The sequence below is a fragment of the Delphinus delphis genome, chromosome 9, assembly GCF_949987515.2.
Source record: "Delphinus delphis chromosome 9, mDelDel1.2, whole genome shotgun sequence".
Taxonomy (NCBI): domain Eukaryota; kingdom Metazoa; phylum Chordata; class Mammalia; order Artiodactyla; family Delphinidae; genus Delphinus; species Delphinus delphis.
This window is the reverse complement of record NC_082691.1, coordinates 73,946,080-73,973,109: the sequence shown is the minus strand read 5'-3', so window position 1 is coordinate 73,973,109 and position 27,030 is coordinate 73,946,080. Positions and strand designations below refer to the sequence as shown.

Sequence of the window (27,030 nt, the reverse complement as noted above, 5' to 3'; positions counted from 1 at the left end):
CCAATAAAGACGTTAAAAAATAACAAACGGAAAATGAAATAAAACAACAACAAAACCCTTTGTTTTACAACTACCTTAAAAAATGCGGAATATCAGGAAGATGAGATAAGTGAACGTAACTAAGTTTCTGATATTAATTTTTTTCTGGGTCAGGTTATATCTATAACAAACTTTTAGAGCTTGCATTTTTTTCTTACATATACCAACCTATGCATGTATTTTCCAACATCAGCTTAGATCTTGTTTCACTATTAGAGCTTCAGAAATCAATGAAGTTATGAGTCGGGAAAAAGGTAGGGTTTTTTTTTCAAATAGAAAATGAGAGATTATTTTAGGTATAAACAGATGTGAGGGAAAAGAGTGTAAAACATGAAATCACAAAGAGAATATGCATTTGGTATGTGCAAAATGACAAAGCAACAAAATTAAACAAACAAAAAGAAGCAAAGAACAAAAGTGCACCTGCTCTAAAACCGCATAGCAGGGTAAGTCAAGTATTAGATTGTAGACTAGGTAAATATAACCTTCAGAATTCAAAGCCTCAAATTCTGCATTCTTTATTTTTTTGCTAGAGCCCTCTTTTGCTCATTTTGTTTCCTTGTGCCTTTATGTTATCTCTTCCTCACACGTATGTTCTTGAGAAATTTTCTTTTGCTTTAAAAAACAAAAATGAAGCCTCTTGTATGAACTGTAACTGTAGATTTTTCTTTTACTTTCCATTTTTTAAGCATGTATTTTCTATAGACCACACTGCAGGGTTCAGGTATCCTCTTACCATGGTTTCATGGATGTCACGTATTGTCTCTTACTAGGAAATTATCCCTGAGGACAAGGCCCAAGTTTACTGCTTTCTTTGAAACTTCAAAGTATTCATCTGCTGATGTATTAACTCAATAGGTACTCAGTAAATTTAATTGGTTGAATAAATGAGCCAATGAAAGGGATGCAAATTCTTTTACCTTCATTAAGAATGGTTAATCTATTCTTGCTTAGGATCTGTTTAAATTGCTATAAGGGCATTTGGTGGGGCTGTTTGTTAATCTAACTTGCTTTTTGTTTGTAGAACCTATGGAAGTTGGCTGATTAGCTAATAATGATCATACTTTGCAATATACTTTTTGGACACAGGATTAGAGATCCAGTTTGGCAATTACTCAGTGACTATTCAAGTGACCTATATTTTTTACATTAAAAACATATGGCTAAAGAGAGCAGTAGTGACCATCATGGAAATCTGCCTTGTTTACTTGGTGGAGATGGCCCAATTCAAATTAATTAAAGTTATTAATGTTGTGAGTTTCTCCTTTAGCCTTGGCCATTATTTTAAGTCAGAAGAATACTACCAAGCAAGAGTGTATATTGAGCAAAACTTTAATTAATACACACACACACACATACACACACACTAATCTTCCTTTTTAAAGTTTGGTTTTAAAACTTTACCATAATGGAAAACAATACTTTAGCTAAAAAGCAAAATGCTAAAATATCTTATTATGCTTATTTTGCCTCAGGTAACATATTTATTTTAAAATTCATGGGATACATGAAAGATGTATTTGGCAAGATTTTTGTCTATTAAAATCTGCAGTTCCAAGGCAGTGTTTTAATCCTATTAAAGCTAATTGAATGGATTCTACAGGCTTTGTCAGTAAGGTGAAGTTCAAGTTGTAACTAGTATTAAAGGAAGAAAAATGTAAGAATCAAATAGTAACGTGTAACTTCTGCCATTTATTCTTTCCACTTGAACCTAGGGCAACGTGCAAGAGTGCTTTCTGAGTTCACAGGGCAGTTCGTTGGAGACACTGGATGAGATCTGATCTCTGAAAGGACAATTAGTAGGTAAAAAAGACCCCTGTGTTTGGAAGTTTAAATTATGTCTTTATGGGTCCAGTAGCTCTACTGGAGACAAAGGTCTGACAGTGTTTCCATTAAAATACCACTTTCCAGAGCAAACACTGTCAGTGTAAAAATTTGCTCCAGGCTAAAGTTGGCATCAAGATTCTAGCCTAGAAGCTATTTTGTTTCAGAAATTCATTTGGGCCAGTTTAGCTTAATGGTTAAAGGGGATAAATATATGTGTCCAATTGCTTTTTATTTTAGTGAAGTTATGAAATATCTTTTATCAATGCCATGTGCAACTGGACAGTTTTTTTCTATACAACTAAACAGACTGGTTTATAAAAAGAACAGTTTGGAATGAAGCACATTTTCAGTCTTGGATGATTTTGTATATTGGGCTAAAGGATTAGTGTTCTTGTTTATTTTTATTTTTATTTAAAAAAATTCATGTTGAAGGTGTTTCTCCATTTAGAATGCAACTCAGTCAATTTTGACATCCATTTTGAAGCTAAATATCTTTGAGTCTGTGTTCTTATTCTCCCATGGAAAGATTTTGTATACAAATAATACTGATTTTTAATAGCAGAAACATTACCAATGTTTATGGATTGCTTATATTAAGAATCTCATGTTAGTGATGACCTAACTGAGGGAAAAACAAATTGGGGGAAAATACAATCCTAAACTTTTATGTGAAAGGCAGGACGATTAATTAATTTCACCATTTACACAGTATTTATTTTTATTTAGGATCTTACATTATTTAATAGGTTTTACAGCAACTGGAAGCTTTGTATAGTCTAACCTGTAAGATTTTAGAAAGACCAGTTTTCATGCTAACACTATTTCCCACTGTATTATTCCATGTTCTTCACACAATTCTGATCTATATAATGAATTTTTCTGGAGGATTTTTTTATGCATAAAGTCTTGCAAAAAAGAGTATTTTCTGTGTATTCTCTTTTAAGTCCACAATTCAGATCTCTAGAATAGCCTCTGATCTTTTAACATCACATGACTATTGGTAAAACATTTTTGAGCATCTGCAAATTATGTATGTCTTATTATATTTAAAAATGTATACTGGTAATATTATACTAATATACTTCAGATAAAAATAGTTTTATCTTTGAGGAAAAAAAGCAGTAGTAAATATTCTAATGCTTTCTCCTTCCACCCCAGTGATAAGACCTCACCTTGAAGACAAGCACCCTTGATATCTGGAAGAAGTCATATTGGTCCTCTGAGGTTTGGAACTTCTTCCCAGAGGGCTAGATTTATGTAATCCAAACCTTGACATGAGTATTCCTTGAAATTTCCAGGGATACTGGCTAGTAGAATAGGGAGAAGGACTTACCCTCTTCATTTTAAAATCAGCTTCTTCGTACATTCTTATCTGTGTGCATCCTTCCACCATAGCTAGTGCTTGACATCTACCTAAATCAAGGCCCAGCTTCAATAATCCTCCTTCAGAGATACTTTGCTTAGTCTTTTTCACCCTCAATGGGAATTAATATCTCTTCTCCTAAATCATCATTTTAATCTCTATTTTAAGAGTAATCAAAGCTGCCTTCTATCAGCTTAAAAAATATATATCTATATTCCTCAGTTCACTTGATTATTTTTTAACCTATAAGGCTAGTGTATATTTCATCATTATATCCTCATCAATGTCAGTGATTGTGATTTGTACCTGATGGTGGTTCAATAAATACTTTTGGCTAACCTCTTGCTCAGGCTACTACAAAAACTTTTAAGTGGTCTCCTTGCTTAAGAGTCCACCCTCTGCCATCATCTTGCATATTGTGACACATAACATTCCTGAATTAGAGGTCCAGTTGTGTCATTCTTCAACTAAAAAGTTTCATTGGCTACTCTTCCAAATAAGTGTTTACTCTTCATCTTTGTATTGTAGGTCTTAAATAGTCTGGCCCATTCCTACCTTTCCAATGTTACTTCTTTACTACTTGTTGTGTACCATATTTTCAGGACCAGGTATGATACTCACTATTCATCACATATGCTTCAGGCTTCTCTGTGATAAATACTATAGAGTAATTATAGGTTCAGAGGATAGAGATCATTTCCAGTTACTATAGATTTAAGCAAATACATGCCAAAATCATAATGAAATATTGATCTGATGATAATGCACTGTAGTGTGGTAAATTTATAGTTGGCTAGACATCTACAACAAAGAGATTAATAATGGAAGGAAGTAAGCAACTTTTCCAAGTTTGTACAATCATTAGGTGAAAGAACTGAGACTTGGACCCAAGGCTGACTGTGTCCAGAATCCTTTTACATAACTAATACATTTCCCTCTCTGTCTCTCCCATTTTCTCCCACCCTTCTCACTCCCATCTCTCTGTCTGTTTCTATTACATACATATATACATATAATATATATATGTTTCTTTATTCATATTTTAGGTGAAAATACTAAAGGCATACATATTTCAATTATCTTGAACAGTTGGCTAAGATGAAAAGTAACTAATACAAATGTTAAACTTGTCCCTTAATTTTTTTAAATCAACACTGAAAGTACAAAATTGTGTAGACACTTTAATATTAAATTATGTGAAAAAGAAAGTGGTTTTAGCTGACCACACACAAAAAAATAACCAAGATTTATCTAAACCTTCCTGTGTACTAGGGAATTTTCTAAGATTTTTCATATATTGTTTCAATTGATCTTTTCAACAAGCTCAGTAAGTGGATACTGGTCTGATTTCCACTTTACATATAAAGAAACTGAGGAACACAGATGTTCACTATTCTACCTCATTCTTTAGTTTTCCAGTGCCCAGTTTTGGAGATGTATCAGTGATTAAGGCAGCTACTTTCATCAGAGAGCTGGCAGTCTATTTGGAAAGACAGAGGAAAAAGGGAGAATTACAGGACAGTATGAAAAGTTCCATAATGGGTCAGCCCACAGTTCTATAGAGATAGCTATGGGTGAAGGTGAGAGTGGTTATCCAACCCACGTTTTGAGAACACGAGAGAAAGCTTCTCACATAAATTTATCCCAAAGTTAAAATCTGGTAAATGAGAGATAGATAGCCTGGAGCAGTAGAGGGTGAGGAAATAGTGCTCCTGGCAGAAGGAGCAGCAGGTACAAAAGCTCTGAGGTGAGAGAAATCATGAAGAACTTGACAATAAAGTCATATAAAGCATCATGAAGGAATAAATATAGTATCTCAGAGACTGGATTTAAGGGAATTGTGATAGCAAGTATTTTTTGAAGGACTGTTGTAGAAAGAAAATAATCTTCTTCCACATTTTTCCAAAGGAAGAATGAGAAACAGAAGTTAAGATGTTAATTACCATGTTAGAATGTGGTGATTTACAGTTTAAGATTAAAAATAAACACTTAAGCTATTAGATTGATCCAACAGCAGAATGGGTTTGAGATCTCTGTTACTGGAGGCATTTAATAGCAGTCTGAAAAATTTTCCTTTTTCATGAATAATCAAAGGTTATATTTTTCTTTCTCTCACTGGGAAGGAACTTAGAATGTTCTCAAAGATACTTTCTACCTCACCCACCCCTGAAAACATTACTAGATTGGAAAGTGTGCTGTTTAGAAAAGGACAATGGAATGTAGCACTCTAAGTTGCTGACTACAGAATCTATAGAAAAGGGGATATATCTGATAATACTTGAAGTTCAGTTTGTAAGCAGTCTTACAGTTCATGGATCAAAGCCCTATGTACTTTGGAGAAATAGTGAAAGAATATAAAATTATGGTCTTTGTTGTATACAATTTCAGTTTAGATATGAAGAGTAGGATATATTACAGACAACACTAGTCAATATTTTTTAGGATTCTAGACATTCTATTTTGATAGGGTATTTGTTTTGGAGGGTCCTAACATTAATGCAATTTTAATTTTTAAAATTTTCACCTGAAATAGTCCCTTAAAAGAGAAATAATTTCATGTGAAATATGAAATGGTTTAGTACAATATTTAAACACCATTTTAGGTTCTGAAGAACCTAGGGGCAGGACAGGAATAAAGACGCAGACATAGAGAATGGACTTGAGGACACGAGGAGGGGGAAGGGTAAGTTGGGAAGAAGTGAGGGAGTAGCATTGACATATATACACTACCAAATGTAAAATAGATAGCTAGTGAGAAGCAGCTGCACGGCACAGGGAGATCAGCTCGGTGCTTTGTGTCCACCTAGAGGGGTGGGATAGGGAGGGTGGGAGGGAGACGCAAGAGGGAGGGGATATGGGGATATATGGATACGTATAGCTGATTCACTTTGTTATACAGCAGAAACAAACACACCATTGTAAAGCAATTATACTCCAATAAGGATGTTAAAAAAAATTAGACACCATTTTAAATATAGTTTATGTTGAATAGATGTATTTTAAGAACAGTTTTATTGATATAAAATTGAGGACCCAAGGGTGTGAGTTGGAGGTATGGAAATTTATAACATTGGCTGAGATGCCTTCTCTTCTTTGACATCTAACTGATTATGGATCATGTACCAAAGAGTTTTGCCATAAAACTCCCAGTGATGGTTCAAATAGTGGCAGATTAAGCCAGATAGTTAATGAATTTACCAATGGAAAATAGCTCAAATATTATTGTTGCTGCTCTAAGGATGTCACTTCACCTCTTTTACAGCATTTGGCAGATTCAGAACTATCTCACTCATACATCCAGAGGGGATATATCAGAAGAATACCTTGTGAGATATGAGGAAGCAAATGTGGAGGCATAAATTACATAACTAAACAGTTTCCAATCTATATCAGTTCAAGCAGTTTACTAGTAGCTTATAAATAGGGGAGGGGAGTTTAAAATCATGAGTTGGCAGTACATTCTACTTTCTCTCTTTCCTATGGAATGCTGAATTATCATTCTTCTAGAATCTGATTCCTAAAAATAAAATGCAATGTTCGTGAAGTATTGATATTGTCACCCTGCATTTGCTAACACTTCATTGCAGGACAATGAATTTATTGTGTCTTATAGAATTACAACTTGGGAAAAAGTGGGGAGGGTAATCGTAAAGAAACATTCAAGATCTTAAAAAATGAGGACAAGAGCAATTGAATGGTCATTTGGAGTTGGCCTTTTTTCAATTTCCCTGGTCCTAAATGTGGCATCATTATTTTAGGATAGTACCCATAACATGACTAGCCAGAAATAGAGAGAGGAAAAATATTTAGTTTGACAAACTGCGCCAGGGGAGATGAAGGGGTTTGGAATGAAGCAAATAAGTTCTTTGAATTCTGCAGGGGGCAAGAGGGAGTTAAGGGGGTGCTAACATCAATCTAGAGCGCCCCTCTTTACTTTAAATGTGGAACTTTGAGTTAGATGAAAATCATTAGAATGAAACTACATTTTAAAACTATCATTTACCTTTCATTTATATTAAGAAAAAAGAGCTTAATACCTTAATTAATCATGAGTGAAAGAAGTTAAATTTAAAAGAGAATAATTGGCATTCTAAAAATTAGAAACAGGCAAGTCACAGACTCTGAAAAATGTATTTTTGCAGATGTTATGTAAGAGTCAATTAATTCATGGAACTATTTTTGCCATCCTAGTGTTAGTGTTACAGCATCTTATGAAAGAGAGGTTAAAATGATACATTTAATAACTTTGGAATCATGGTTGGTTATTTTTGTGTTAGCTTTATTAAAAGGTCAATCTGAAAAGTTCTGTCATTGATAGGACTGTGAATGAACTAACCAAACACATTTAATACAGGGTTGCAGCTAAAGGTGACATCTATGTAACTCTGAATGAATGATTGGTATAACTTCACTGGCACTAATCATTTCATTTTGGCTTCATCTTGGGCTTGTATTATTCTTGTGACATTTAATAAAATCTATAAACCAACTTAAAAAGCTTATTCAACAATTATGTACTTTGGGCTTTTAAACGTATTTTATTTAAGCCAAGAAGTTATTGGCCTCTTCTTTTGACACAATTGCTTTGTGGAGTGTAGGATTCTATCATCTGTTTAATGGAGATTAACAATTGGAATCTATGTGGTCAAATTAGTTCTGTAAATTAGAGTCAAGTAAGTTTTATGGGTATATGCAAAGAACGCTCTCCATCACAGAAGTAATTAGAAGATTTATGGAATTCCTACTTAAAAACTGATCTCTGGCTTCGCTTCTCTTTTAGTTAAAAAACCCATTAATGTATTCTCAGCAGTATAAAAAATAATCACATCATATGCATTGTTCCTTAAATAAGTTCTTTTCATAGTCTAGAACACCCTGCATGATCTGGTTCCTATTTTCCTAATCCAGCCCCCAGTCATTCTTTTCCCTCTCACTAACTATACTGCAAATTGGCTTAACAGTTTTTCAGACTTAGCTTGCTCACCTCTAATAGGGAGCTTTTGCATATACTATTCCATCTGCCCTGCTCTTTGCATGCAGGGCCCCTTTTCATTCTTCAGGTTAATGGCTCTGTTTGTCAATGGGCCTCCTTCTTCAAGGCAGCTTCTGTTTGTTACTATTTATGTTAGCATTTGCTTATCTGTTGAAATTTTGACAACTCCATTAACCTAAAGTTCTGTGAGAGTAGACACTCTTTTAAACTCATTCACCCTTTGTCCACAGCAGCCAGCAAATGCTAGATATGTAGTAGCTGCTTAATTAATTGCTATTCAATGAAAACACAACTGCAATAACTGAAAATAAATTGAGTACTTAATTAGTGCATAGCTCTGAAATAGATGCTTTCAAACAATTGCCAGATACTATTGAAACTGATACATGAAAAGCAATGGATTCTTGAAGGTTTTGAAAAAATATAAAGACGTATAAGGCATACTCAGGAAGCACTACAAGGCAGGATTATTTACTTTTGGAATTACATTTCAGAATTATAATAATGGTCAAATATTGAAAATTTACAGAAACTGTGTAGACTCACCACAGGTGATTTCTTTAAATATCCTGATAATAATTGGGATTAGTTCATATATTACGGGGACCTCAATACGACATGTAAAAACTAAATCTCAGTTCAGATCTTGGCTGACAAATGTGCAAAAAGTCATTTTTATTAGAATGGGCTGTGACTCAGTGTAGGAAGGTGGAATAAATAATTTAATATTGCTGAATGTTCAACAATTTGTTAAAGAATTTTTATGTTATAAATAATGTATTTATGACAATTAGTACAGAAGAAAATTTAATTGTGTCATTAGAAGTTTATGAAAGATTATATCATGAAATAAGTTTTAATCAAATCTTAAAGTTGCTTAGTTTATTCTGTAGGTAACCCAGTGAAAATATTTTAGGCAAAGCTCGAAAAGATGCTGGAAGGCCAAGCAAAAATGCCAAGAATTGGGTTAATTGGCATAATACAAGGTGGCTGGGCACAGTTGGGGAAAGTGTCAGAGTAGGGAGAATCCCTACCAAGAAAGACTGTTTGTGCAATTAGCTCTCTGAACTTTAACCCTTCCAGAATAATTAATGAGTAACAGAGGGGATCAAGACAAAGACACAAAGTGATATGGTGGGTGCTAGCAAGTAATACATCAAAGAATGCTTGTAATTGGCCCTGTGGCTTTCATTCTTTGCCCTATTTCTTTCAATCCATTGACTCAAAATAATGGGTTCAGGTTCATTATCAACAGGTTTTTAGCTGTAAGAGTACAGCATTACAACAAAGCTTGGATTGTGGCAGTGTTGATGGCTAAGTAAGAAGTTGTAGTTGGTAACTACACTTTGAGGAGGGAAAATAACAGATTCCTTCTAAATGAATCAACAGCTTTTACGCACATATTCAGAATCTTGAAAGCCTTAAATTCTCCAACTCTACAATGCTGGAATATGATTGGTGTGGGCAGGTATGTGTATTTCTATTTGAATGATTGATGTTTGAGGCTGTGGTGAAAGGTTTATCATCCCTATATTATTTTAAATGAAACTGAATTATTGGTATATGACACACAAAGACACCAAGGGTTTTGTCACTCTAAGCCTGTCATTGTAGATTATTTCTTATATAAGTTTGCAGAAATTTTGATTTCCTTTAATTATTTACTTTAGATCATAATGGGAGAAAATTTGGACATTTCTAATACAAGTGGTCTGATTTCTTTTAATTTAGTGAGCTAAACTTAATAAGAACTTATATTGTATACAAGATATGTATATAGTTTCAAGATTTATGCTTTGTTATTTTATTTAATTTTGTGTGATCATTATGTAAGGCAGGGTAAATTTTATTTTTGTACTTCAATACTTAAAAATATCTTTATTAATCACTCTAAAGTCTTTAAAAATTAGCATTGCAGTTATTAATTTATATTACCATACCAGTACAGGTAATTTCAGTTGTAGAAATTAGATATCATTATGCAATTACAGATATCAGAATCTAAAACTAATTAATGCATCTAATGTTTATCATTTAAAATTTCAAATATTTTCATGGTGCTTAATATTATCATTTTATCTAGCTAAAAATTTAGCTGTATATTTTGAACTAGAATTTTATTAAAAGCTTCTGTATTTTCAGCTATTATATTGTCTTTCTCAAAAGGATATCATTTACTGGTAAACAAGCCATCTATTTGTTGTTAATGTTGCAATCAAATTTCTGTCAAACTTTAAATACATATTGGAGTCAAATACTGAATATTAGATTGACTGAGTTAGACATTTAGCTTCGGGATTCTCATTCATTAGACATCTATTAAAATGTATTGAAAATGATTGATGGAGATGGGATTCACTAGATATATATGTATGTATATGTATATGTATTTTTGCATGTTATATATGTAATTTTATTGTGAGATAATAAAATTATCTCACAATAATGAAATTATACTAATTACCTAGCATGTATCTGCTGAGACTACAATTTGCCAACAAAATATTTATGACATTATCACTAGTTCATATGAGCATATCATTGGAAATCATTATGCTTATGATCATGATTCACTCTAACAAATCTATGAATTTACAAATTTAGCTTTTACATTTCCTGGTGGACAGTGTTTCACTTAGCATAGTTTCTTTTGTTTTAGATCATAATGGTACATTAGATTTTAAAAGAGGAAGATACTCATTTTTAAAAATCAGTAACAGAAAGAACTTTTTCATTTGGTTAATAACTGATTCATTAATACATAATATTGGCCAAGTATTTCCTATAGTGAGTTAAAATGTCCTTGGGCTTAAAAGTTTAGAGTTTTAAAGACTCCTTAGAGAGCATTCTTTGACTTTAGTTTATCAAGTTAATCTAGAAAAAGGTCCTCCTAGCTCTAATATGCTATGCTAAATCTGGGTGAAATAGCAAATTTTGGAGTGAGGCTTTGGAAGATTTGTCTTTCAGCGTTAAATTCTCCACTTACCCTGAAGCAAATGTGTATGTATAACATTCTTTAATTCTGTATGTGTTTTATGCTTTAATAAGAATTAATTAAGCATTTCCAAATATAACAAGGATTCTAATGGACGGATTGGAAAATCAAAGATGAATAAATGTGTTATCACTAAGCTCACAGTCTACTGAGGAAAACAGATGTGTAAACAAATAATAACAATACAACAGTGTTCAATACTATAATGAAGATATGAATAAAATTCTTCCCAAGCAGAAGAAAAGAACCACTAAATATACCTGAGGGGGTCTCCTAGAAGACTTCATAGAAAAGGTGGCATCTAAACTTGGGTCTTGATTGAGAAATAAGAATTAATCTAATCAGACAGGAAAGGTGAGAGGTGGAGAGGATGTATTATACAAGGTTACTGAGGCATAAAGAGCATACTAAGTTCAAATAGCAGCAAGTTGCTTGAAAGATTACTTTGAGTACTGAGTACTGGTTGGAAAGTTGTAGGGATATTAGGCTAATTTGTTGTATGGGGTCAGGTTGAAAAATACCTGAATCTATGCTAAAGATTTCGGACTTAATTCTGGGAGCTATGGGGGAACTCTGGAATATCTCTCAGAGCATGCTTTAGGAAGACAAGTGTATCGGCAGTGAGTAGCTAGTCTGGAGAGAGCAGAGACTGGTGGCTGACAGCAAGGACTTCTGGGAGGCAGCTATGATTATTTAGACAGTAAACTATGACCTAATCAACTGAGGCAAGGGCAAGGAGAAGAGTAGGAAGGATTTAAAGAAGATTGCTGAATGGTTCCACAGGATTTTGATACTGCCATGTAAAGAAGATGGTATAGCTGAGAGAAAACCCTGAGTTTTTTTTTTTGTTGTTTTTTTTTTTGGTGTTTGAGACATTGTAGGTGTAATATTTCTTTGTGGGAAAATAATGAGATGGACATTTAAAAAATAGCATCATTGAGATATAATTCATATACTATTCAGTTCACCCACTTAAAATGTACAATTCAGTGTTTTTTTTTTTTAAGCATATTCACAGAGTTGTGCAAAATCACCACAATCTAATTTTAGAATGTTTTCATCATCCTCCCCCCAAAACACCATAACAATTAGCAGTCACTCCTTGTTATCCCCATTTTCCCAACTCTGGGCAACTACTACTGTGCTTTCTGTTTTTGGTCTATTCTTGTCATTTCGTATAAATGGACTCATACAATATGTAGTCTTTTGTCACTGGCTTCTTTGACTTAGCATAATGATTTCAAGGTTCATCCATATTGTAGCATGTATCAGAACTTTGTTCTTCATTCTTTTTTATTGGCAAATAATATTTCATTGTATGAACATATTTCATTTTATTCATCCATTAATTGGTTGACGGATGTTTGGATTGCTTCTACTTTTTGGCTATTTTGAATAATGCTGCTATAATATATGGGTATAAGTTTTTATGTGGAGGTATTCTCTCATTTTCAATTCATGAAGGTGTCGAATTACTTGGTTTTTATAGTAACTCTATGTTTAACATTTAAAGAACTGCCAAATTATTTTCCAAAGTGACTGCACAATTTTACATTCCTACCAGAAATGCATGAAGGTTCCAATTTCTCCACATCCTCACCAACACTTGTTATTGTCTGCCTTTTTGTTATAGTCATCCTGGTGTGTGTGTGTGAAGTCATTGTGGTTTGGATTTACATTTTCCTAGTGAATAATGTTGTTTAGCATCTGTTCTTGTGCTAATTGGCTATTTGTATATCCTCTTTGGAGAAATGTCTATTCAAATTCTTTGCCCATTTTTAAATTGGGTTCTTATAATTTTTTTTAAATTTTTGAGTTGTAAGAATTCTTTACATATTTTGGATAAAAGCCCCTTGTGAGGTGTATGATTTGCAAATATTTTCTCACATTATGTGGGTGGTCTTTTCACTTTCTTGATGGTGTCTTTTGAAGGACAAACATTTTTAATTTTGGAAGTCCAATTTATATATTTTTTCTTGTATCACTTGTGCTTTGAATGAAACCTCTAAGAAAGCATTGCCTAACCCAAGGCCACAAAAAGTTGTTTCTATGTTTTTTTCTAAGAATTTTATAGCTTTAGCTCTTATAAAGTCTAGGATCCCTTTTCAGTCAATTTTTGTGTTTAGTGTGAGTAAGGTGTTCAGCTTTATTCTTTTGCATGTGGATATCCACTTGTCCCAGCACCGTTTGTTGAAAAGATGATTCTTTCCCATTTTACTGTTTGAGCACCCTGTTGAAAATCAATTGACCATAAAGGTAAGGGTTTATTTCTGGACTTTCAATTCTATTCCATTAATTTATGTCTATCCTTGGCTAGTACCATTGTATTGATTACTGTAGTTTTATTGTAAGTTTTGAAATTGGGGATAGTAAGTCTTCCAACTAATTGTTTGTTGTTCTTTTTTAGTACTTGTTTTGGTTATTCTGGGTCCATTAAATTTTGATATGAATTTTAGGATCAGTTTGTCAATTTCTGCAAAACAGCCCACTGGGATTTTAAAAGGGATTTTGTTGAATCCGTAGATCTATTTGGTACACATTGCAGTTTTAACAGAGTTGAATATTCTTGTCCATAACCATGGGATATCTCTTCAAATATTTAGAGCTTTGTTTTCTTTCAACAATATTTTATAGTTTTAGTATACAAGTCATATTTTCATTAAATTTATTCCTAAGTATTGTTTCATTTTGGTGCTGTTGTAAATGATATTGTTTTCTCAATTTTATTGTTTGCATTGCTCATTGTGGTTTATAGAAATATAATTTTTGTTTATTGATCTTCGTATCCTGCAACCTTGCTGAATTTATTTATTAGTTTTAATAGTTTTTCAGTGGATTCCTTAGGATTTTCTGTGTACAAGATCATGTCATTTGCAAATGTAGATAACTTTTCTTCCTTTCCAATCTGGATGCCTTTTATTTATTTTTTTAGCCTAATTGCTCTGGCTAAACTCTCTAGTACAATGTTGAATAGAAGTGGTACAACATCCTTCTCTTATTCCTGGTCTTAAAGGGATAGCATTTAGTCTTTCACCATTAAGTATGAGCTATGTTTTCTTCAAAGATACCCTTTATCAAGTTGAGGAAGTACCCTTCTATCCCTAGTTTGTTTGTTTGTTTTTTTGTCATAAAAATGTGTTGAATTTTTTCAGATTCTTTCTCTGCATCTATTAAGATGTTCATGTGGTTTTGATGGGATGGAATGAAATTTAAAAAGAATTAGTCCATGGATACACATAAACACAACATTATAAGACTACTTAAACATTTTTGTAGCAAACATTTTATTGTTAATATGTATTTTTAAGAAAAATGGTTGGGCCCAAATACAAAGGCATGATCTGTGTATTCCATACTTTAGTCACCCATACTGAATATATCTTTTTGTATAAGATTTAAAATACATTCTTTTTGTCTATAAAATAAAAATTAACCAATTTTATAAACACACACAGGTATGAAACTGCAGCTATGTTTTTTGCATGTGTGCATTTTCAATAGAGAAAGAATAAGGGCTAATCTTTGGGAAAGAAATGAACAATGAATAAATTTACTTCATAGAGTCTTGTTTGTATTTCAGTTATGACAAAAACACATTTTCTTGTTTATGTAGTACTAAGTATTTTACTTAAAATGGTGGCATACATTACTAAAAATGGGTTTCTACTTTGATATGTGGTATTTAGACTTGAGAAAATCAAGTGCATTATCATAGACAGTGAGGCATTATAAGCAGGTGTTTAGATCAGAATATGGAATTATTAACATTTATAGGAGAATTATTTAAAATGAGATTTGTGTATTATGTGGCAGCTGCAGAATTTCTCACTATACCCTTTACATAATTATAGCAATCATTATAAATAGACTAAAGAAATCTCTTTATATCTAATAAAGTATACGTTTTAGGAAAAGGAAAGAGGGATATTTTAGAAATTCAGTAGTTATTCTTAAAATAATAAGTCATTCTGAAATGTACCTTTGATTATATAGTCTATTAAAATCTCAGTTCAAGATAAATATTTCTGTATTGCTACATACCTGAGTTGCCCTTTAAATGCCTAATACCTTGATTCATATTCAGGGTTTTTTTTTAACTTTAGTCTGCCTGCTGTGATGAAAGAGTCATCTCATCTTGTATTAATTTCATTTGATATATAGAATATCATTATGTCATAGCTGTTGGGTAAGCTTAAATTTCAGAGAATCTCTAAATTTTAAAAGTAATATTTTACATTTTTCTTGTGTTGGGTGTATTTTTCCTTTTCATAAAAATATCTATTTTAGCATCACCTAATATAGTAAAAATATTAACTTGTTGAGCATCAGAATATTTTAAGAATTCCCCTTCTTATACAATAACCAAATAAAATAGCTTAAAATGTGTATATGCATATTCCTTATCATTTGAATCTTTGCCTTTTTTTCCTTTAATCATTATGCATGGAGAATACAGATCATGTTCAGATTTATAGCTTAGAGGAATATTTTAAGTCGATTTCATTGTGCATTACTTGAGTGAGCATGTGTGTGTCTATGTGTTGCTTTGGGGTTTATGCCCTTACTTTTTTGTTCTGTCTTGCTCTTCTTAGAGGATTATTTCTTCAGATACATTTTTGAAAAAGTATTTTTTCATGCTTCTCTGATAATAGTAACATGAATAGTCACATTGTTAAATTTGATTTTAACTACATGATAAAAATATCGAAGAGTGCACCACAGTTTGGTCATAAGAGAACATTATTACTTTAAAATGAAATTTTGTCATTGAAACTTCAGTTTAGATCTAATAGACACTTGTGTTTATTGTTATATATATTAAAAGATGATGTTTCTAACCAACTGCCAAATAGAATATGTATGTTGAATGTGTTTCTTTTTATTTCTAATGTGTTTATGTTTTCTTCAGATTTATCTCATAACCTAATGATACTCATTTCTGAGAGTATAATACTAGATTCTTAAGTATCAAAACACTAAAATACCAAACTCTATAACTTTGTATTAGGTGATCAGAGAGAATTTATTTGTTTATAAATATTACATTTATAAATAACCTTATTTTTTCAAACAAATACATGTTAGGAGATTTTTGTAGAAGTCAACAAAAATGATCCATTTGTTTGCTTTATTATCTTGTTTTGTCTGGTGACAAAAAAGTAATAAATGAATATACTTGACATTTTAATACAAGGAAGCATATTGAATTTTATAGGTTTTACTAACAATTAACAAGGTTGGATTTCTTTGCAAATTTTGAAAATGGCTTTGTACTTATACACACACATTTATATTGCTTTTATATTGCTTTATATACGCATACATTTATGTATATATAAAATAAATACATATGCATATTATATTTTTATATTATTTAATAATGATTTTATTTTATTTTATATATGTATATGCTTATATATGTATTTATATTGTTCTGAAGAGCATATCTCAGAGAAAATTAGAGTATACATCATCACTGGAGACTAAAAATGGTTAAATATCTTGATATATTAAAATTAGCCCAGACCAGTAATTTGAGGTAAATTTCTAAAAATATTTTAAATTTGATTAGTAGAAAGATTAATTTTGGTTGGCAAAAGACCATTTAGGAAGCTTTCATAATTTTTCAGACAAAAAACCATGAACCCATCAACTAAAGCAGGGGCAGTGAGAGTGGAAAAGTGGGAAGGTTTTTAAACTATTGATTAACACATAATGATATAGGATTAAACATTAATTATGACATCTCTGGAAAAAGAAGCAGTGCTCACTAAAAACCTATATGCATAAATCATGCCAATCTAAAATTATCGTTAAGAATCATGACAGCAGACTATTACTTTGTTGATTAATAGTGTTTTATCAACCTGGCAGTAAGGCTTTAGCAGCATTTCAGAAAATATAGTCTTTGAACTTTTCCTCTTCAGGATTTTTTATCATCAACAAGAAGAGGAAATGTGCATCAAATGTGTGCATAGGATTACTCGACCTCTTCATTTCTTATTGAGTCAATTCTGATGAGACATAATTTTAGGAATTTGTAAATTTTATTTTCAAAATCAGAGTCTTATAATATTCTATAATATTCTCTCATTACTTTTTTAGTCTCTTCTTTATCTTTGGTTATGTTCCTCTTTTAATTGATTATATTGTTTATGTTTTCTTTATTCTTTTAATCCATTTTGTCAGAGATTTGTCTGTTTTGTTAGGCTTTTTTTTTTGCCCCTCAAACAACCAACTTCAGCTTTGTTGATCTTCTCTAGAGTACCTCTGGGTGCTATTTCATTGAATTTTAAAAATGATCACTCTTTCTATGCTCAACATTTTAGCCAAGAATCAAGTATGGAGAAATGTAACGTTTGCTAACCCCACATTTAACAAATATTAATGAATTGTATGTATCTATTTTTCCTGTTGTCTAAAAGTTGTGTTCTTATTTCTGTTACTTCTTCATGTTGTGTTTGTATTCTTTTTTATTATTTCAATGTGTTCAAGTACAGTATATCCTATTCTTGGAAATATCCTTAGAAAATATGTGTTATTAAAAATGAGAAAGTGGATCTTTGTTACATAGCCTGCATATAAATTAAAGAACAGCTAACAGATTTTCTGCAGTTGCTTTATGACTTTGGGATGTATGTTTTGCCTTTTACTTTTAGATTTATTATTTATTATTAAGATTTGTGAAGGCAAAGCATTCTTTTCTGGTAGTGTTAAAGTAATAATTAAAATTTTATTTCATAGATGATCTGTTCATATACAAGTCAACCTTTCTCCCACTTTATTAGTTATTCCAAAATTTTCCAGTCAAATTATCTAAAAAATCTATAGCTACAGTGTATTGTAATATTGTTTGGAATATTAGAACTTTTAGTGTCAGGGACTCAGCTTAATTATTTCTTTGACATAGATGGTATGTTTTCTAGCTTTTTGTCTTCCCATTTATTTATACATCCACATTATACACCCACAGTTTACTCTCCTACCCTTTTAGGTTTATAGAGTCAGAATCTCTGAATCCTTGTTTTTAAGTTGCACTTAATGTAATACTTAAACTATTTCCAAGCTTAGCAACATTGAAATAGTTATTAACCCTGATTTAGGGAGATCAGGGCTGGGCTTACAGGAAAAATAATTAATCATCCTGTTATACAATGTAAGGGAAACAGAGACCTCCAAGTCTCCCCACCGCCCTCAAAAATACAAAAATGTAATTGCTTCTGTCTTGCTAGAAATCCTCATTTCATTTGGCAACACTCCTTGAAAGTCTACCAATTAAACATTCATTTGTGATATTAAGTATTCCCTTTCAAAACAAACAAGAAAAAAATTCTCAAATAGTGAATATTTATGTGGATTTATTCTTTTTTAAGTATATTAAATTAGAAAGATAGAGTAGGACTTCTGAGAGGAGAAAATGGTGAGCAAATTCTAGGTCAAGATTTTCAGTGAAGGAAGGGCTTAGGTGATGTCAGTAGTGCACTGTGAGTTAAAACTGAGAGGAGAGCTCCTCCCTTTTCCTACTCCCTCAGGAAATTTAATTTACCGAAGATCCATTTGATAGCACTGAATGTTGCAGGTTAATGGCCAAAGAGATTATTAGGTGGAGGAGGACTGTGGTATTAGTGCAAGAAAGACTTTAGTCAACACCATACCTTTTCACTAAAAGATAGATTATTTGAGTGAGTTTGGGAATAATAGCTATGAGTAGTACATAGTAAATCTTTATGTATGTATGTATGTATGTATTTATATATGGCTGCGTTGGGTTTTCGTTGCTGCACGCAGGCTTTCTCTGGTTGTGGTGAGCGGAGGCTACTCTGCATTGCGGTGCATGGGCTTCTCATTGCGGTGGCTTCTCTTGTTGCAGAGCACGGGCTCTAGGAGCGCAGGTTTCAGTAGTTGTGGCTCACGGGCTCTAGAGTGCAGGCTCAGTAGTTGTGACGCACAGGCTTAGTTGCTTCGTGGCATGTGGGATCTTCCCAGACCAGGGCTCGAACCCGTGTCCCCTGCATTGGCAGGCAGATTCTTAACCACTGCGCCATCAGGGAAGCTCCATAGTAAATCTTAATAAATATTTGCTTAATTAACAAATAAATGCATGATCAAAGAAGGTAGAAGCAAGTGTCAACATTCAAAGCCATTGAGACAGTATAATGTGTCATTAATTGCCCTGTGCACTTGCTCTAAGCAATACAATGTGAAAATCAGTTGAGCAGAATGCTTGTAGTCATGGATATCCAAAATTCTTGGTGGTTTGACTACAGGTTTTTCCATATTTCTCTTGTCCTCATTTCTTGTCTCACCTTCTCTTCCATAATCCAGAGCTAAGAATGGTCAACATTTCACTCAAGGTGCCCTTGTGGTTTTGCTGAAATCAGAGGCTATACAAACATTCTCAAATTAGCACTTGAAAATCATTGGTTCATCTCTGCCTTATACGTGGAAATATCCATGAAAAATAGGTCTTGCCTAATCATCTGAAATGAGTAAATCAAAGTTTGTGGAAAATCAGGGAATCCTGAGTAATAAAAGCAATGAAAGATAAAGAGCTTGTCCTGCCTCGTGTTTTACAGCCTTATCCTTCTGCACTAGAGGGGCTGTCCCAAAGATCCTTCTAACTCTCCCCTTTATAAAACTCTATATTAGAACAATAATAATTAGAATCTAAGAAATGTTAGTAGACAAATTGGAGTTTAAATGTTCACTTAAAATGTATTTTACATTTTATATAAACTGATCACAAAGCTCATTATATTATTTAATTTTTATCCTTAAATACAAATTATTCTTAGGTGAGAGAATGTTAAACTCTCAATATTTCACTTGAAATCACCTCTTGGCCAAGATGAACTATGGTCTTACATAAACTGTACATTGACTTTAATGGGTCATATATGCCTACTGTGTAAACTATGCCTAGGGAATAATTTAGTAGACTGTAGATTGCATTATCTTCTCAAGACTACTAGGGTACCATTCAGCTTCCTGACACAGTAGACATAATTAATGTTATTTATTCAGTTTCAGATATTTAAAAAAAATTTTAAGTTCATTTTTTAAACATCACATAAAATAATTACAGTTTAGCAAACTTGTTTTATCTGAACTAGTTTAACACTTCCCCAGCTAAGTTCAAAGTTCTCGAGCATTTTATTTAAACTTTTCCTAGGCTCATTACAACTCAGAGAAAAAAAAATTCTCAAATGTAATTGAATATTTTAAAATTAGTATATGTATTGCTATTCAGATTTATCTCAAACACATATTCCCTGACAGTTTAAAAAACATGATCTCCTATTTCATCTCCCCTACCCAGAATTACAAACTAAAAAAAAAGTCTTATTTTCTAACATATTAAATGTTGATTAATCTCTTAGGGAGGAACCTACTTTAACCTAGATCTAAAGAAACATTGTAAATTGTATTAATTTCCAATGAGAAATGCAAATACCAAGGGTGCTATATATTTGTGTCCTCTGATGAGTGCATATAATTTTTATAGCTTTGTGATAGGCCTGGTTCAAATGTCTAATGGCGGCAGGTAATGAAAGATGGGTAAATTCATTTCCTCAATAGGGACAGAAGAGTCACCAGGGCCATCAGGCTGTGTTATGTAAATAGGGCAGCTTCTTCCTTGGGTAGGCCTTGAATTGACATTGCCAGCATTCACCAGGAAGATTCTAATTTTACTTGGCTCCCTTTGCTGAACAAGGCTCCTTCTGTTTTATGTATTCTTTAGGTAAGATAATAACCTCAATCAGGTTGCATTCAATTTTTTTTAGCTGACCGGGAAGCCCTTTTCTCTAAGATGACATTGTAACTTCAGTGTGGTCTGTTATGTCTCAGTTCTCCTGCAGACGACAATCTCATATTCCTAGTGGAACATCATCCACATCAAAACCATATATAAGTGTGCACATATGTATAGACACTTTTGTATTAGCCACTATCATACAGTAGGTGAAGAAGACTGGCAATTTCAAATGGTGAGATAATCTTTGGTTTCAGTTTATAATTCATGCTCTAGTAAGTGAATGTGTTATAATAAAAGTCTGTACTGGATATAAAACTTTTTGTTGGTTTCCAGTTTAATCAAAGTTGTACATATTCAAATAGTTCAACAAGGCTTTTATGAAAATCAGTAGTCTACCACACTCACCCTCTTCCTCCATTTTCCCTGTGCCAGAAGCAACTCCATTCATGACTTTAGTTGATTTGTTTGGTACTAGTCTCTAAATAATGTGATAAAAATTATACATTTTGGTTTCTCAGTTTTATGCATTATCAATCGCCTTCCCATTCCTAAGACTTAACTCTTCTCTACCCACCCCATAATGCATATACATATTGCATAATATAAAATCTTCCCAGTCCCCCCACCCCCAATTTCCCTATATGATTATGTTGTTATTTAGGTTAGATAAATATTATGTTTAGATTATTATGACCATGTAAGCACTATCCAGAACTGAACAATATGGTAAATCATGATTAATTTCCTTTACTGTTCAATGTTCTGTTTTTCCTAGAGATATTACTTTCATTCCTCATTCAAATGATTTTTTTAATGTATTTGTAACTTATTTAGTACCAAAGACTCCCCAACATTGTCTGTGTCTTTCTTCAAGATGTTCAAGTACATCAGTATACTATCAATTTCATCTTTTTTTGGAGTAGCCTGATATTCTCCAGTACAGACTAGTTGTACTTTATACCTGGTGCATAACAGTCATATGGAACTTCCTGCACCATCACCCTGCATGCTCCCATTGTCTCCACCATGTTGGGTCTGCTATGTCCTACGCCATGTCTTCCTTATAGGTTTAATCCCTTATCTTGTATATAAAATAACATATCCATTTTTTCATGTCTGCAAGTATCTTTTGCTTGGAAATAATTTTCTTTCAGAATTTTCTTGAACCAATTCTCAGTGATGGTTTATTGAGAAGAGGCCATTTGATACTTAATCTTGCTGTATTGCTGAGACTTTTTATCAAGAATGAATCTTCTAGTTTGTCAAATGCTTTTTTTAATGTCTTCTGAGATGATCGTATCATTTTTCTTTTTAATTATGTTAATAAGGCAAATTACATAGATTAAGATTTGAATGGTAAACCAACCTTGTGTTTGTAGGATGAACTCCACCGAGTAATGATTATTTCTTTCATTTGATATATTGTTGGATTATATTTGCAAAAGCTTTGTTTAAAATTCCTGCATTTGTGTTCATGAAGGATATTGATATGTAGTTTTCTTGTTTTGTAACATCTGGTTTTGATTCAAGGTAATACTGACCTCATAGAATAAGTGAGAAAGGATTCCCACCTTTTCAGTTGTCTAGAAAACTTTGTGTAGAATTGAAATTATTTATCCATAAAAGTTTGGTAGAATTCATCAGTGAAGCTATCTGATTTTGGAGTTTTCTTTTTGGTAAGAATGTTAACTTCATATTCTATTTTTTTTAGATAGACGTAGGCTATTCAGGTTATCCATTTCTTCTTGAAGTCATGTTTGTGCCTTTTAACAAATTTGTCCATTTAAGTTTTTAAAAAGTTTTGAGGGTTTTTTGGAATAGTTATTTGTAATATACATTGATCATCTTTTCAAGTAGCTGTAGTATCTGTAGTGATATCATCTCTTTCATTCCTTATTGAGTGATTTGTGTTTTCTCTTTTTTACTCTCTTTTTGGATCAGTATGGCTAGAGTTTTATCAATTTTATTGATTTTCTCAAAGAACAGCTTTTGGTTTCATTTATTTCTTTATTTTATCAATTTTCATCCTGATCTTTATTATTTCCTTTCTTCTTTAACTTAATTTGTAATTTGTTTCCTTTTTCTAGTTTCTTAAGGTAGAAGCTGAGGGTTGATATGAGACCTTTCGTCTTTTTAAATATAGTCATTTAGTGCTAAAGATGTATCCTCAAGTACTGCTTCATTAGTACTTCACCCATTTATTTAGCTCACATAGTTTTGTTTTTATTTTTATTCAGTTCAAAATACTTCCTAACTTCCCTTTTGATTTCTTTTCTGATCATGAGTTATTTAGAAGCATATTACTTTGTTCCGGATATTTGGAGATTTTCCATAAATCTTTCTGTTTTGATTTCCAATTTAATTACACTATGCAGAGAACCATACTTTGTATGACATGATTTCTGTTATATTTATTCACATTTATTTATTGCCTATAATATGTTATCTAAGTAAATTTTCCATGTGAATGTAAAAATAATGTGTATTTGTTGTTGCTGGGTGGAATGTTCTGTAAATATCAATTAGGACAAGTTGGTTGATAATCCAACAGCTTGCTCACATATTCTATATTCTGATTTACTGTCTTCTATCTGTTATTAAAAGAAGGTTATTAAAATTTCTAACTAAAATTGTAAAATTTTTTATTTCTCATTGTAGTTCCATCAGTTTTTGCTTCATATACTTTGAAGCTTTGTTATTAGGTGTATAATTGTTTAAAATCATTAGATTGGTTTAAATGAATTGACAGTTTCATTATTATAAAATTACCTTCTTTATCCCTGCTAATATTCATTGCTGAATAACCTAGTTTAACTGATATTAATACAGTCACTCCAACTTTCTTTTGATTAGTGTTAGTAAGGGTATAGCTTTTTCCACCCTTTCACTTTAAAACTATTTCTTACTGTATATTTAAAGGGAATTTCTTGTAGGAAGCATATGGTTGGGTCTTGCTTTTAGAAACAAATGCAATCCTACAATCTTTGCCTTTTAATTAGGGTAATAAGACATTCAATGTGATTAGTAACTTGAGTGGTTTAAAACTATTATTTGTTTTCTGTTTTTTCCATCTATTCCTTGTTCTCCTTTCCTCTTTTTCTGCCTTGTTTTGGATTAGTCAGATTAAACAAATACTGCTTATGATTGCACTTTATCTCTTTTGTTGGCTTATTCTCTATAACTCTTTATTTATTTCAACGACTACTTTAGGGTTTATAGCTATGTCTTTGACTTCATACAGTTTTCCCTCAAGTGATATAACTTTATGTATAGTGAAGAACCTCACAATAGTATACTTCCATTTCTTTTCTCCCAGCTTTTGTGTTATTTATTGTTAATTTTATTTTTATGTTATAAACATCACACTGCATTATTATTTTGTTTAAATAGTCAATTATATTTTAGAGAGATTTAAATAATAAGAAAAAATCATAAATATGTACCCATAAATTACTATTTCTAGTCCTCTTCTTTCTTTAACATTTCTGATAGTATGGGTCTGCTGGTGTTGAATGCTTTCAGATTTTGTATGTCTGGAAAAGTATTTCACCTTCATTTTCAAAAGATGTTTTTGTTGAGTTTAGAAATCTAGGTTTACCATTATTATCTTTCAGCACCTTAATGACGCTGTTTCACTATCTTCAGTGACAGAAATCTGCTGTCATCCTTATCTTTGTTCCTCTGTACCTAACATGTTTTCTCTGGCTACTTTTAAGATTTTGTCTTTATCACTGGCTTTGAACAATTTAGTAATGGTATGCCATGATGTTTAGGGCTTGGAGTTATTTAACTGAGCTTCTTGGGTTTATATGGGTTTATAGTTTTTACCATATTTGGAGAGTTTTGGGCTACCATTTCATCCTTTTTTTTTTTTTTTTTTTTTTTTTCTGTTCTCTTTCTCTTTCCTAACTCTGGGAACTACAATTACACATATTTTAGGCTACAAGAAGTTGTCCCATAGCTAGCTGGCACTCTGTTCATTTTTGTTCTTATTATTCTTATTTTACTCTGTGTTTCATTTTGGATAGTTTATTTTGTTATGACTTTAAGTGTACTAATTTTTTTTTTTTTTTTTTTTTTTTTTTTTTGCAGCAGTATCTAATCTGCTGTTATTCCCATCTGGAACATTTTGCATCTCACACATTGTAGTTTTTATCTCTAGCAGTTCAACCAAGTCCTTTTTATATCTTATATGTCTTTACATAATTTTTCAAACATATCATATGCAATACAGTTGTAATGTTTTAATGTCATTTTCTTCTAATTCTTAACATCTGTGTTGGTTTTTATTGGTTTACTGATTGATTGATTTTTATCCCCATTATGGGCTGGGTTTCCTTGTTTCTTTGCATGTTTGATAGTTTTTTATTGGATGTCAGACATCATGAATTTTATCTTATTGGATGCTGGATATTTTTGTATTCTTATAAATGTTTTTAAACTTTGTTTTGGGACACAATTTAGTTACTTGGAAAGAGTTTGAATTTTGCTGGTTATGTTTTTAAGATTTCTTTTAAATGGGAGCAGAGCAGTGCTAGATCTAGGGCTATAATTATCCTCATAATTGAGGCAAGATCCTTCTGTATTCTCTTCCTGCATACCTGTGAGTCATATGATTTTCACTATGGTTCTCAGCATTTACCTCTAATCATTTCAAGTGGTTCTTTTTCTGGTTTGGAGTATTTTCATACAAGAATGCACTTATCAGTACTTAGCTGAATGCTTTGAGAGAACCGCCTACAGATATCTGGAGTTCTCTCTCTGTGCAGCTCTTTCTTCTCCAGTATATTTGGAACTCTAGCCACCTTGGTTTCCTCATATTTTCAGATCTTCCCCACTCAGAGTCTGCCAGCTTCTGCCTGGGTTAACTTACTGTGTACCACAGCCTCAAACTCTCTCATGGCAGTAAGCTAGGGAAATCATTGAGCTCACTTTTTCTCCTGAATGTTTCCTGACTCTCAGGGATCATTTTCTTTTATTGACTGATGCCCAGTCTCTTGAAAGCTAGCGTTTCAAATATTTTGTCTGTTTGTTGGTTGTTTTCGTTAGGAATGTAGATTTGGCCCCAGTTACTCTGTGTTGGTCAGGTGTAGTAACATCAAGTTTATGCTTTCTTAATATTTTTATTAGGGTTTTAGTGAGATTTCAACAATGTGCTGTCAATAATTATAAATTGATCTGTAATAGCTGCTAATTATAATATCAATAAAACCAGAAAAAAATATGGTACAGTATGCATCAAATAGGAGCATCTGAACATGTAGGTTATCGGAGTACAAAGATCACAGAACCAATAATAAGAGTATCTGGTCCTTGAATGAAACTTGCCATTGATCAGTGTGTCACCCTTTAAGTTTTCTGTTTATTCTTGATTGTCTTATTTGCAAAAAAGATATTATTACAGCTATAGTATCTTCTTCAAAGACTTGTGAAATCATGTTGCATGTAAAATTTCTTTGAAAAATCAACATTTTATGTACATGTAAGACCTCTTTAAATATTTTCGATATTAATTTTATAAAATATTTATTACAAATATTTTTGTAGTATATAATCCATGTATGTTTCATATGTTACTTATATATTTTTCAGGAAAAGCCCATAGTATGAAAACATTAAAAGATCCTAGTAGATTGTAAAATCACTATGTAAGTAATATCAGAAAATATTTGTATATTTAATTTATTTTTAATTTAGACTTCTATTCTTCTTTTACACACGTTTTACTATCTTTCTTGATCTTGATTTTGTCTACATCATTCAAAAAAAACTTAAGATAATGTGAAATAGTACTGGAAAAAGCAAAAAAAAAAAAAAAAACCCACAAAAAACACATTTAAATGACAGAGATTACTATAGCATTGATTGCAAACTGTGGGGCCTATTGCTTTTAAAAGCATAACATCAAGCACAATGCTAAATTGTTTTAAATATAACTATGGAATTACTGAGAGTAATCTTTTCCCATTTATGTCAAAGATAAAAGATAATTCGTGATGATGCATAGCTATTTTCCTGTCATCATAATCGAACTTATTCTCTAAACTGTGTTAACA

General features: G+C 32.1%; 1 protein-coding gene across 8 annotated transcripts in view; it reads left to right on the top strand.

Annotated features, from left to right (window-relative positions):
- Positions 1 to 27,030, top strand: part of TFEC (transcription factor EC) — a 668,004-nt gene that overhangs the window by 535,865 nt on the left and 105,109 nt on the right. The window contains exon 6 of one of the 8 annotated variants that reach the window (XM_060020774.1): positions 1,755 to 1,838. The exons of 5 other annotated variants lie outside the window; for them this stretch is intronic. The gene's annotated coding sequence lies outside the window, so the exon portion shown is untranslated. Of the gene's footprint in view, positions 1 to 1,754; positions 1,843 to 26,571; positions 26,623 to 27,030 lie in introns of those variants that run through there. 2 more of the 8 variants (XM_060020773.1, XM_060020778.1) reach the window with 2 other exon arrangements.